Consider the following 14,830-nt stretch of genomic DNA (forward strand, 5'->3'; position numbering starts at 1 on the left):
ATATTTATACATCTGGGTGTTCATTTTGAGGGCTGGGCTATGGGGCTTTGACCCACAGGTCCAGCCTTGGCTGCACCACTGCACCTGATCCCCTTTCCCTGGAGATGCCAGGAACTGAGCTCAGGACTTTCTGCATACAAGCGTGCAAATAATTTGCTCTTGTCACTGAACTGTGGTCCCTTGCCCATTATGCAATTTTTCCAAGGCATCCCAGAAAACGTGTTAATCTCAGAGGGAGATGGTCACTGTGACTTGCAGGACAGGAGATAGTAGGCAGTGTGCCTTCCATGTTGTGATAACCCTTCTAAAGCAAAGCCAGTAGGAGGTTCCTTTCTCTTGCTGATCCCTAACCCTCTTCACCATATGTATCCCAAAGCATGGACCAACTTTGCCCTTGAATGCCTTGAGCAGCCTTTATAAATTAATCTGCTCAATTCAACAGGACTAATTCTACCAAAACCCAAATCAAAGTGCTAGAGTAAGCCTCTTCTTCAATGCTGCTAGCAAATTCCTCTGTCATCTGGTAGGTCATTTCAACTTTCAAATGTCAACATCAATCGAAAAGTGAGAGTTTCCTTCCTGTCTGAATGTTGCTGATGTTGACTCCCTCCTATTGCCTCTTGCTTAGTCTCTGTCTGCAAGGTCAAAATACCTTGATGTATCAGCTGTATCTTGGGTTGCCTAGGAGCACAGTGACCCTTATTGTAGCATTGATACCTATGACTGTCTCTACCCAGCAAATTTGTACAGCTCCTCATTAAATCACCTTTAGATTTCCTGCTCCATAAAGTAAACCAGATTAAGCACATTCAGCACTTTGCAACAGGTTGGGGGGGGGGGTTGGCACCTGAATTGATTGTCTGGATTTTCTCTGAAATGTCTCTCCTGGCTCTGCTTTATAATGCATAGATTCCAGAACTGAAAAATGACATTTGAGTAGTGATCTTACTGGCGGTTCAGAAAGAAGTAGCTAGTCCTGATCCCACAGGATTCTTCAGCATCTTGTTCAAAATTATGTACCCCACTTGCTAACTATGAACAGGATCTGTATACCAGGCAAATCATGTAATCACTAGCAACCTTGTACCTGGCATTGCTCAGGAATTCTAAGAATAAAAATATGTTTAAAAATCAATTCAATTTTAAAGCAGCCTGGATAGCTCAGTTGGTTAGACCATGGTGCTGAAAAGGTTTAGTCCGCCATCTTATTTCAAAATGGTGTCCAGTTGTATCCAAACATAGATGAAAACCTGCTCCTTGATGTCAGGAATCATAGTACAGGATTTGGTTAAAATCGGTGCAGTTTTGAAAGGTTAAGGGTTGTATCCAGCAAACTTCTACTCAGAGTACACCCATTGAAATAAATGAGCCTAAAATAGGCACTTTGATTAATTTCAGTGTTGAACACGGTTGAACACCATCATCACTGATCATTGGCCATGTTAGCTGGTTTTGTTAGAGTTTAGTAACATTGGGAGGGTTGTTGCCTTAGTGTCTGTTCTTATTACCAGTGCTGCATTCCACAATGACAGATAACTTACACTGGTGGCAGAGTTCAGCGTCTTGAGAATCAATCCCCCCACCAACCACCCGAAAACCAAACCCAAAGCAAAGTTCCAGTTGTTTGAAGATGCTCATCAAAGCTGTGTGGCTGTTGCCTGGTAAAGTCTCAAAATATAGACTTTACCATATGGGTGAAGGTAGGGCATCACTGCAGCCACAGACAGGAAGTCCCTACAAAGAGTGGCGAATACAGCACACGACATCATGGGCTGTCCTCGGAGTTTCTAGATGACATCGCAGGAGACCGCTGCCTCGGGAGAGCAAAGAAAATTCTTAGGGATGACTCACATCCTGGCCAGCACTTCTTTAATCTCCTACCTTCAGGCAGGAGATACAGAAGTATAGTCAGCCGCACCAACAGGTTAAAGAACAGTCTTAATCCGTGGGCTGTTGGGCTGCTGAATGGAAAAAAAATAGTGGTGTAATTGACTTCCGACAAGCACACAGAGTGGAAACAAGACTGAGTGTATGGGGGGGGGGCTCGTTTAATTTCACTGCACACAGGTGGTGTAGTGACAATAAAGGTTTATTATTATTATGTCTCTCTATAAAAAGCAGCATTGTGAAAATGTATTTGATTTGCCTGGCATATCAGTTTCTGCTTATGGCTCTCTCCCCCTCTGGCTGTGTTAAGTGCAGGGCATGCACATCAGGTAGATGAGAGCCTGCAGAATATGGGACAACGTTATTCTAACCCCTATCACTGTGGTTTGGGGAATTTTTTTTATCAACCCCAGAGCTTTTCGACTCCCCTTTCAGCATCCATGTTGACCTCCTTTTGACTTCCTTCTCTAGCCGCTGAGGACAAAGGCACCCTGTGCCTGACTCTTCCATAATTGGTCTTCTTCAGGCCTTGGTGAGACCTTTATCAAGACTGCCAAGATGTGTCATCTTAGATTAAAAGGGAGGCTGGTGCAAGGCTGAGGTCTCTCTCTGTGCTCATTTCTTCCTCTCCCCCTACACTGTCCCCAGGGTCTCTGCTTCCTCAAGAGACACTTTGAGAAGCCTTCATTCCTTGCTTGGTAAAACCCATGACACTCTGAATCTCTGACCTTTTCTTATCAAAGTATTCAGCAGCCCACTGGAAAGTCTGATTTCCATTTGCTGTTGCTTTTCTTCTGGCCTTGGTCTTCATCGTGTAAAGGCTCCCTTTCTGCACGTCCCCCCGCCCCCCCGGTGCCTTACAATCTGTCCACAGCTCATTGAAGCCTTTATCCTTCAGGCATGCATGCATGCACAGCACCAACCCAAGCTGAAGGCCACAAAGTTAATTTGAGCAGGGAACGCTGCATTTCAGCCAGAGGGAGCAACGAGGGGCTGGCATTAATGGCTTTAAAATGATGGATCACCACTTTGGAAATGTAGGAAGGGAGAGGAAACAGGAGGAGGAGTTGCGCTCTACTGGCACGGATGCTGCAGAGCAGGGGGCGGGAGAGACAAATTTGTATATACAGTACTCTTCTTTCTACCCTTTGGTAAAATGAGGGTCTTCAAAGCAGATCCACATCTCGCGGGGCCTCAGGGATTTCTGAGAGGAACACAGGAAGCCGAATATGCCAGGCCAGAGGTCTAGGATCATCTTCTCTAGCTGACAGTATATCTCCAGGGCCTCAGGCAGAGGGACTTCAGCACCACCGGCTAACCAGGCCTTTTGCTTTAGTTTGCAACTAAAAAGTGCCCTTAAAAGTGCTTTTTTCAAGGCTGCAATCTTGTGCGGGTCACGTGACTCACGTGGGCGTGCATCCCTGGAAGATTGCATCTTGGTTCCCCCCCATGTTGCATTGGAGGGTATGCAAAATAAATCAATTGATCAGTCAGGATCACTGTTGCTAGTTGCTGTTCCTACCCAGCAGTCAGGCAGCATTGCACAATGTTTCCAGTTAACAAGGAACAGAAAGACTTTGCAGAAATGTCAGTGGCTGGTGGGGCCAAGATCTTACGGCTTTGCCTAGGGTGCTGCTGCTCTTCTTCTTCTTCTTCCTGCAATGACAGTGCAAGAGCCCATTTGCACAGCAGCAACAGACAAGTCTTAAGTGTATTCCATGGGATGAAACTGGCTCCAGTCCAAGAATTCTGATTTACGTGGTTTAAGAATTGCAGTCGCTGTTGTGCCTCCTTTCCACTCTTAGTTCCTGCATTATTAAAAGAACATGGAAACATTGAAAACTGTCCGGGGGAAAGATGCAAGTATTACCAGAAGACTGGAAACAAGCCTGACATTAGAAGTGCCATGATAGACCTTCGGAAGTTGCTTGTGACTGGCTTCCTGTGTATGCCTGAACATGTGGGATCTAAAGAAAAGTACATTTATCTTCGTCAACCTGGTGGATCCTAGATGTTGTGGATCACAATTCCCATCTGCCTCAGCCAACATAATACTGTTGCCTGGGGCTGGTGAGAGAGGCAGTGCCCAGTGTCTGGAGGGCACCCAGTTTTCCAGGGTTGCCTTCTGAGCAAAGCTTTTTGCTGGGCAGGCTCTTAGGCAAGTCCATGCTCTGTCCCTTCTCTGCTTTATTGCTGGTTCCATTGTGGACTTGCTGCTTGGCAACTGTGGTTTGATATCCTTACCTCCATGGATACCAATAGCTCTTGCTGGAATAACCCTCTGAGCAGGATTTGCATGGATTCAGATAGGCAAGAGCTGTATGAACAGGGCTGCTTTAAATGCTTACCATACCCCAACTATGATGGAGGCAGAGTTGCCAGGTGAAAAAGAAGACAGGGCGTTTGCACTTTCATTAGTGTAGCTTAATATGACACAGCTATTACAGGTGCCCAAGCCCTCTCCTGTTTTTTTATCTGGTTATCGTAGCATGCAGGCTGGTGCACAAATCATGCCTCTCCACTCTGGCTTGGAGTAGCTAGGAGCATGCCCTCCTGGCCTGCTCCTTCACTGCTCTGGGCAGCTAGGCTAGGCGTGCAGACTCCTCTAGGTGATGTATACCTAAGTTGTGAGAAGCCATCCTTAGAGCAGTGGTAGCCAATGTGATGCCATCCAGACATTTTGAAATACAGCTCCCATTGCTTCAGCTGGCGTGGTCAATGATCAGGGATGATGGGAGTTGTAGTCCAGTTCGCCACATTGGCTGTCCCTACAGTAGAGCTTAGAACTGTGATATTGGCCAACCTTCCCTCTTCTCTGTTGCAAACTTTCCTTCACTTTGGAGAAGGGCTAATCTGATAGGATACCCTACCAAGAGAAAAGGAGGGGAGTACTGTATTATTGATCCATCTGGGTCAATTTGAACTTTGAAATGTGAGACTGCAGATGGATGCTTTCCTTGTCATGCCTTAATGCTGGCCTTGTAACACACCCTTAACTTCTAAAAATAATTCCTGAAGTGGCTCCGAAGGACTTAATGTATTTAGTGCTCAATTTCTAAAATAAAAGGACACTTAGATCTGCTCACCAGTTAGCTCCACTTCTTCGACCTGAAGGCCATTCCTCATAGTGTGTGGGCTGCTTGCCATTAGTGGTGAGATAAAAGGTGTCTGCATAGTATATATCCATCGTTTCACAGCAATAGATCCAGATTTCTGGGTCCCTAGATATTTGCTTTGTGTTTATGAATATGGGATTCTTAAAAACATCCTTTCAGCAATCTTCCATTATATTTCCATTACATGTTATCTATCAAATAGGGCCTATAATAGCCTGCTAGTTTCTCTTTTACATAATGGTAGCTTGCTGCACTTACGTGTTAACCACACTGTTCTAATCTGATTCAGCAACTTCTGGTGTCTGTTTCCGTTCCTCTTCAGAGATGATCTGTTGCCTGCACTTTGTGTCCCTATCAGTTGTTTGTCAGCGTTTGAGTTTGACCACAGCAGTTATTTTATGCTACTTTAAAAGTAGACCAGACTTTCAGCAAGACTTTGCACGCAAGGCCTTATATATCAGAAACCTGAAAGCAACTAGTTTGACAATATATGTAAGATTTTAAGAGAGGCAGAGATGATTTAATGGTGCCTTTTGTTGCCCTTAAAATGAACAAACATTGCCCTCACCCCTAAGACTTCAGACTCTAAAAACTGATTCTGTGGGTTTTCATGATGCACTCAGATTGAGCAAAAAGAAAAGACAGTTCCTCATTCACTGCTGATGGGATGGGTGCTTGCTTTATTTACTTGCATATGAAATATCCTATGCATGCTTACCCAGAACTAAGTCCCACTGTGGTCACTGGAGGTTACTTGAAGGAAAGTGGACTTCCGGAGGCGGCGCGAAGGGTAATGGCTGCCCTTTCCTAACGGGAAGGGAAGCTCCGCACGAGAAAGGGTCGTCCGCTACGGCGCAGCGGAGACCCAAAAACGGAAAACCGCAGGCAGCAGAAGCCTGCGGTCCCGGGACCCGGCGGGCGCCAGAAGCGGCCACCGAAACGTTGAGGGAGCCTCGTAAGGGGCTCCGGATCGCGGAGGAGGCTGCGGCGCTGTGGGTCGTTCCGCAATCGGCGGAGTGAAGCCGCGTAGCTGTTGCCAGTGAGCGCTGACCTTTCTTCCTGAAATTTATGCTTTAAAAACAACAACCCGTGAGTAAACAACGGACTGTATGTAATTCGGGACTTTAAAACATTAAATTTGGCTGAAAGCGGATTGACGAAAAACAGGAAGTCCGTCTTCCGCTCCCATTGAACTTGAACGCAAAGAGCGTGGAGGAGTGGAGGCAAAGAGAGACCTTTTAAACTATTTGATCTGAGCACCCATTGAACTTTATTTTAAGTGGAATAAATAACCTCATGTGCTGGACTTTTATGAATTTTAGTTATATTTTAATCTTTCTCCCTTTGGAGCTACATTTTAACTAAAAACCCCAGGCGCTGGAACTGCCTGAGAAACTGAGCTGTCAGCTTGCAGTTTGCAGCTTGGATACTTTGAATCTGAACCTTGAAACAATCTGAGAGAGTCTGAACTTGTTACTTTGAAGCATTTGGATTACCAGCTTACACCATCAGAAATACTGTTGTTGTACTAAACCTTAACTCTGCTGAAAAATCTTTTTATTGAAGGTTCTTGGACTTAGAAATTTGACTTTATTTTAACTGAAATTGATTTCTTCCCTGAAATATTTTAAACTCCCCCTAGAGGATTTGGGACTTATAACAGTGACTTTTACTTTACTTTCTTTTTCCCGGCCCCTTATTGACTGTGACCATCTGTGCCGGGGCTTTCTCATGGGAACAACTCAGCTTGACCTTGAATTTTAGATAACTTTGGAATGAGTGGTACAAGAAGGAGAGGAAGAACTAAACAAACAACTTTGACAACTTTAACCGCAGCCTCACAGGCACGTAGATCATCTGTGCCTACTTTGCCCTCTGAGGTCGAAACTGTTTCTCTGCCACGGGCAGGGGAGGGAGAAACTGAGGAATTACAACTGGAAGATATGGCCTCAGGGGCAAGCACTACTATTTTAGAGAAAATTTTTGAAAAATTAGAATCTTTGGATAAGAAAGTAGAATCTTTGGACAAGAAAGCTGATGAGCAAACATATAAAATTGAGCAGAACATAGAATGTTTAAATAAATTATCTGGACAAGTCGCACAGAATACTCAAGCAATCGGAGAATTGAAGGAGGCTGCAGGGGAAAATCGGAAATTGGCTGAAGATACCAGCCAAAAACTTGAAAATTTAGAACAAGAGGTAAGACCACTCTGCAAGCAAGTAGGCGAACATCAGACCTATTTGTCCATGCTTGAACTGCGGAACAGGGAGAGCAATTTAAGGATAAGAGCAATACCAGAAGTGGAAGAAGGCAACCTAGCTGAGTTTCTGACTAAAGAATTCTCTAAATTTTGGAGTTTAGAGGAAAAGGACTTTAAAATTGTTTCAGCTTTTAGGCTCGGAAGACTTCTAAAGAAAGAGAAGCCCAGAGACTGTTTGATAATATTGAGGTCAAAGGAGGAAAGGGATAAGATTTTGGGCCTACACTACGGAAAGTCACTGGACATTTTGGACAAAAGAATTGAGATCTACAAGGATATTCCTAAACAACTGCTAGATCTTAGATCTGACTATTTGGAGTTGACAAGACTACTAAGGAAGAATTCAATCATCTTTAGGTGGGAATTTCCTCAAGGACTATCTTTTACCTTTAGAGGGAAGAAGATCAAAATCAGAACATCGGAAGACAGAGATAAATTTCTGAACGTATACGGAGAGGACCTTCACAAAGGAATTGACCAACTTCCAGGGCCTGAAACACCAGAGGCATCTGCACCCTTGGACTCTGAAGATTCTCTGAACAAGATACCACCCCTTGAAAAATAACCAGATTTTTTCAGGATGTCTCTGCAACTTTTGAGTTGGAACATTAATGGCTGCAATATCCCGGAAAAAAGGAGGAAAATTTTTCATATATTAAAAAAAGAACAATTGGATATTATCTGCTTACAAGAAACACACGTGACTAGGCTCCATAGAAAGGTGTTAATAAACAAAAGACTTGGCCAAGAATTTATATCTTCGGACAGAGTAAAGAAGCGAGGAGTGGTGATATATGCAAAAGAGAGCCTGTCACCTAAATTCTTATTCAAAGATGAACATGGAAGAATATTAGGAATTGAGATACAACACCAAGGAGAAAAGATCCTGATATTAGGAATCTATGCACCAAATGACGGGAAATCGGAATTTTACAAGAAGTTGCATGAGACTATGCTGGACTATCTGGACTACAACAACATCATTATGATGGGAGATATGAATGGGGTCGTATCGACAAACATGGATAAGTCACAAAATCAAAACGTTACAAAAGACGGCAGACTACCAAAGACCTTTTTTGAAATGGCTGACAATATGGACTGGATTGATATTTGGAGAACTAAGAACCCCCTGGGAAGAGAAGGAACATTCTTCTCTGAAGCCCAACTGACTTGGACAAGAATCGACCAAATATGGATATCTAGAGGTCTGGCACCCAAGGTCAGAAAAGTGGAAATCTGCCCAAAGACCTGCTCCGACCATAATGCGCTGAAGATGGATATGACACTATTGCCAACCGGCTCCTTTAGATGGAAGATGAATGATAGCTTGTTTAGAGATCAGGAGATTGTCAAGAAGGCCCAAAAAACCTTGAAGGATTATTTTGAAATAAATATGAACACTACGGTGGAAAAAAGAACTATCTGGGACGCAAGCAAAGCTGTGATGAGGGGGTTCTTGATACAACAGAACACTGTAAAGAAAAGAACACAAAATGAAAGGAAAGATAAGATTTTGCAGAAAATTAAAGAATTGGAGAAGAAATTAAGATCAAACCCGAAGTCACAGCCGATTCTGAGAGAAATTAAACTATATCAAGCCCAATATTCTAAATTGATAAACCAAGAAATAGAATGGAAGATTAAATTAATGAAACAAAAAACTTTTGAATCGGCAAATAAATGTGGAAAACTGCTAGCTTGGCAGTTGAAGAAGAGACAGAAATTAAATACAGTTACAAACCTAGAAATTGAAGGAAGAAATATCCAGAACCCCATGGAAATTAGAAAGTGCTTCCAGAGATACTTTAAAAAATTATACACTCAAGGGCCGCAAGATGAGGTTGAGATTAAACAATTTCTGGAAAGAAATGGATTAACAAAGTTGTCACAAAAAAACAGATTAATCCTGAACAACAAAATAACACAACAAGAGATTGAACAAGCTATTCAGAACATGCAACTGGGCAAATCTCCAGGGCCAGACGGTTTGACCTCCAAGTATTACAAGATATTAAAAGACTATCTGACCCAACCAATGATGGAGGTCTGTAATGAAATTATGGAAGGGAAGAAGGCGCCGGAATCGTGGAAGGAAGCCTTTATCACATTGATACCAAAATCTGAAGCTGAAAAGACACAACTCAAAAACTATCGTCCCATCTCCCTTTTGAATGTGGATTACAAAATATTTGCAGACATTTTGGCAAGTAGATTCAAAAGAGTGCTTAATGAAGTAATTCATAAAGACCAGGCAGGCTTTCTCCCAGGTAGACATATGTTTGCAAATACTAGGAACATTATTGACGTTTTGGAACTTTTGCAAACAGACATAAATACAAAAGCAGTGTTAATTTTTATAGATGCGGAGAAGGCCTTTGACAATATTTCTTGGAAATTTATGAAGGGAAATTTGAATGAAATGGGAGTGGGACGGGGGTTTGAGAATGGGATTGATGCAATATATTCAGAACAAAAGGCCAAACTGATAGTTAACAATGTGGTTACAGAAGAGTTCAAAATTGAAAAAGGAACACGACAAGGCTGCCCGATTTCCCCTTTGTTATTCATTTCGGTTCTGGAGGTGCTCTTGAACTTGATCAGAGGGGACCGGTTGGTGGAAGGGATTCAGGTCGGAGCGAAACAATACAAATTGAAAGCTTTTGCAGATGACCTAGTTTTGACTCTGCAGGAGCCAGAATCTAGTACGAAAAGAGTATTACAACTGATACAGGATTTTGGTCGGGTGGCAGGATTTAAATTAAATAAACAGAAAACTAAAGTGTTGGGAAAAAATTTGACAGATACAGAGTCGGAAAGGTTTCAGAGAGAAACAGAACTAACTATGGTTAAAAAAGTAAAATACCTAGGGGTAAACATAACAGCAAAAAACCTGAGTCTATTTAAGGACAATTATGAAAAATGTTGGTCTGAAATTAAGAGAGACTTGGATAGTTGGACAAAATTGAAGCTTTCTTTGTTAGGCCGAATTGCTGCTATTAAGATGAATGTATTGCCAAAAATGTTGTTTTTGTTTCAAACATTACAGATTGTGGACAAAACGGAGTGCTTCCGGAAGTGGCAGAAAGATATATCTAAATTTGTCTGGCAGGGCAAAAAGCCCAGAATTAAGTTTAAGATATTAACAGATGCGAAAGAAAGAGGGGGCTTTGCCCTGCCAGACTTAAAGTTGTACTATGAAGCCGCAGCTTTCTGCTGGCTAAAAGATTGGCTACTTCTCGAAGACACTGACGTGCTGGATTTGGAAGGTTTTAACAATGCTTTTGGTTGGCATGCATACTTATGGTATGACAAAGTTAAGATCAATAAGGCCTTTAAGAACCATATTGTCAGGAAAGCACTGTTCAATGTCTGGACGAAATATAAAGACTTATTGGAAAACAAAACTCCAAGGTGGCTCTCACCTCTGGAGGCTAAGGCCCGAAAAAGACCCAATATGGAGGCCAAATGGCCAAAATATTGGGAATTATTAGAAAAAGATGGAGACAATTGGAAATTGCAGAGTTTGGAGAAAATGAAGGATAAGGTGCGAGACTGGTTACATTATGCTCAGATTAAAGAAGTTTTTAAAAATGACAAAAAGTTAGGGTTCCAGGTGGAGAAATCGAAGTTAGAAACAGAATTGTTAGAACCCAAAACCAAGGTACTATCTAGAATGTATAACTTGCTGCTAAAATGGAACACACAAGACGAAATGGTTAAATCGGCTATGATAAAATGGGCACAGGATATTGGGCATAACATTATGTTCGAGGACTGGGAAAGGTTGTGGACCACTGGGTTGAACTTCACTGCATGTAATGCTCTGAAGGAAAATGTTATGAAAATGATATATAGATGGTACATGACCCCAGTTAAACTTGCCAAAATATACCATTCGTCTGACAATAAATGTTGGAAATGTAAAGAAAATGAAGGAACATTCTTCCACCTCTGGTGGACATGCCCTAAGGTGAAGGCCTTCTGGGAAATGATATACAATGAGCTGAAAAAGGTATTTAAGTATACCTTCACTAAGAAACCAGAGGCCTTCCTTCTGGGTATTGTCGGCCAGAAGGTGTTAAAGAAGGATCGAACATTTTTCATGTATGCAACAACGGCAGCAAGGATTCTCATCGCAAAAAATTGGAAAACTCAAGATTTACCCACACTGGAAGAGTGGCAGATGCAGCTGATGGACTATATGCAACTGGCCGAGATGACTGGCAGAATCCGAGACCTGGGAGAAGAAAAGATGGAGGAAGACTGGGAGAAATTCAAGATGTATCTACAAAAACATTGTAATTTGTTTGAATGTTAAGAAGGATGCTAGATTATAAAAAACTGGCCACCACTAAACTAGATTTAAATTTGATGATAAGTGAGACTAAAGAAAATATAAAAATTTTATTGGAAAAAGTGTTAAATCATATTGGAATGTGTGGACATGAGATTGTAAACAAGTTGATAATTTGTTTGGAAAAATTTTTTTTTTTAATGATGTAAATGGGAGAGGGGGACGTGAGGGAGTCCAAAGAAGTGAAGAATTTGTTGTTATAAAAGTAAGATTGTTTTATGTGTGCACTTATATTCTAAAAAAAAAATCTTAATAAATATTTATAAAAAAAAAAAAAATACTTGAAGGAAAGTGTGCATAGGATTGCAGCCTTCCTTGCTTATTAGTTGCTTTTCTAAAACAGATCACTCCAGGGTGACTTACCAAAATGAGCCCCAAAGTAACCACAACAAAACACACAGTAAAAACAAAAGCAACCAAGTGACTTTAAAGGGCTAATAAAATAGCAATAATAATCAGTATTAAAATATTTCAAAATCTATCACCAGAGAGGCAATTAGTCAAGGGTCAGCAAACATTTTCAGCAGGGGGCCAGTCCACTGTCTCTCAGACCTTGTGGGGGGCCAGACTATATTTTTTTGGGGGGGGGGAATGAACGAATTCCTATGCCCCACAAATAACCCAGAGATGCATTTTAAATAAAAGCACACATTCTACTCATGTAAAAACACCAGACAGGCCCCACAAATAACCCAGAGATGCATTTTAAATAAAAGGATACATTCTACTCATGTAAAAACACGCTGATTCCCGCACCGTCCGCGGGCCTGATTTAGAAGGTGATTGGGCCGGATCCGGCCCACGGGCCTTAGTTTGCCTACCCATTGTCTAGGGGTCTGCAGTGCCTCAAATATTTCTGTGCTCTTTCTGCTTCAAACTGCTTTCGGTTTCAAGCTGCTCTGTATAAAATGAAGATCTTTGTTCCTCATTCATTATAATGGGAAATCTAAAAAAGGACTAAAAGCTTCCCCCTTTGTGGCCAAAGTGGATGAAATTTAGGGGCACTGGATCCCTTCCAGGGCAGATTGAGCCTGCCAATCTGCAGATAAAATTGCCTTGTAATTTGGGGTGCAAACAAAACTGGTGCATACCCCACCTTCTGCATAAATTTGCTCTCTGTGACTTCCTCCGGGTAGGAGATGAGCTGCAGAATTTTGCACCAGCTGTAATTTCCAGGCTGTCTTCAAGAACAGAGCCACATAGAGCACATTACAATAATCCAGACTGCAGAGCGCCCATGATGTCTCCAACACCTCCTCAAAAACCCTGGAACAGGGGTTGTTGTCTTTTTGGAAGGGAGGATAAAATGAGGGGTGACCTACAAGCCTAAATAAATACTCATTTTATTAATTGTTTAACAACCATTGGACTATGTAAAATGTTACTATACAATAACCTCATAAGAGCCAGAATAACGCATTAAAGGCCTAGAAAACAGAGGCTGCTACCCATCAACTACCACCCTTATATATGTGTGTGTGTGTATGTTTTATTCTGTCTTGTTTCTTGGGGCTTATTCAAAGTCAGAGGTACATGCCACCATATTCTCTGTGTACACCATTCTGTATTTCCTTGCTACTCCAACAAGCCTTGTTTCTAAAGTCATAGTGGGGTCACAGCTATGGGGGATGTTTGATGAGCTCTTGCAGTCTCAAATTTATCAGTGCACCACTATTATTCCTGCACCAAGAATGCTGAAATATTCTGCCTCTACTGTATGTTCTGAGTCTATTCAAAATACTGGTTTTAACCATTAGAACCCTGAATGGCATAGAACCAGTGCAGTTGAAGAAACACCTTCTCCCATTTATTCCCATCTAGACTTTTCTCCAGGATGTCCTACCTAGTGCAGGAAGAAGGGGATGTTTTATGTTGGAATAATGCTCTCCCCTGAGCCTATGCTATTGCGAAGTCATTTCTGTTCTCCTTGGCTTTTTAATTGCCTTTTAAGTGTCATTTCATTGTGTTGGATCTTGTATGAACGTTGTCCCTGTGGGCTATCTATATCTATATATCTATATCTATATCTATATCTATATCTATATCTATATATCTATATCTATATCTATATCTATATCTATATCTATATCTATATATCTATATCTATATCTATATCTATATCTATATCATCTATCTATCATCTATCTATCTATCTATCTATCTATCTATCTATCTATCTATCTATCTATCTATCATCTATCTATCATCATCTATCTATAATTGTTAAAGGTTTTATGGTTCTATTGCTTTCAACATGCTGTGAACCATGTAGAGAATGCAGCCTGGTAGGCAATATTATAAAAAGTATGACCATAGTAAATAGGGCAGTTTTGAGAACTCTGTGCATCCTGCTGGTCGTAACCCACCTGTATTGCAATTGGCAAACACTAATCAAGTGCTTTTATTCAGTTCCAAAGATACATCTGGATGTAACCAGACATGTGTGGCTTTGTAGACACAATGTTGCAGCTGTGTTTATTAAGTCAGCCACTGGGAAAAGCTTCCTTGTTGTGATAAATGAATACTGCACATTTGGGGGAGTATTAGCATAAATCTACCTAGAGACAACTTTGGAGCAAAGGAGCCAGCGCTGAAATGTGCAAACCTTAACCTTGGGATTGCAACAAAACCACAGCGTTGTTACCTATTAAGACGGCTCCTGAGGTTAAAGGAGAAGGTTTCTTGAGCTGGCTGGGTTGTGAAAGTGAGAGAGGTCATTTTTCAATCTCTTGCAAATACAAATTCAAACCATGCATACAGATTTGGATGCATGATACAGAAATAGTTTTGCAGGATGCACAGCACTGGCCTTCAACTGGGTCATTCAGAGATTTAAAATGGGTTATCCCTGTGACATTTCCATAATTTTGTATTCCTTTAAGTGAAGGTAACAGCCTGGGAGAGAGCAAGGAGAAGGAGGAAAGAAGGAAAAGGGGGAAACAGAGAGTGAGACAGACATATATGGTAAAATACTGATGACTGTTAGACATCCTATGTTTCAAGAAGTCTACCTTATAATCCTCCCCACCCTCTTTGTTATGAGAATTTAATTTATGTAGCACACTGGCTTATCTGTGCTATGATCACCTGAATAGTTTTGGATGCCCCCACAGGCTGTCTGGGTTAATGAAGTTGCATTCTGTTTGAGCATAGGGGGAACGAAATGACTATTCAGAGAAAGCTTTGCATTCATCAGACTTTCAGAGT

The 14,830-nt window shown here is 41.6% G+C and overlaps 1 protein-coding gene across 6 annotated transcripts in view; it reads left to right on the forward strand.

The window, feature by feature from the left end:
- Positions 1 to 14,830, forward strand: part of NAV1 (neuron navigator 1) — a 278,297-nt gene that overhangs the window by 17,378 nt on the left and 246,089 nt on the right. The window contains exon 1 of one of the 6 annotated variants that reach the window (XM_081866976.1): positions 505 to 523. The exons of the other annotated variants lie outside the window; for them this stretch is intronic. The gene's annotated coding sequence lies outside the window, so the exon portion shown is untranslated. Of the gene's footprint in view, positions 1 to 504; positions 524 to 14,830 lie in introns of those variants that run through there. 6 annotated transcript variants of the gene reach the window in all.

The sequence above is a fragment of the Podarcis erhardii genome, assembly GCF_964252035.2.
Source record: "Podarcis erhardii genome assembly, chromosome: 6".
NCBI classification, from domain to species: domain Eukaryota; kingdom Metazoa; phylum Chordata; class Lepidosauria; order Squamata; family Lacertidae; genus Podarcis; species Podarcis erhardii.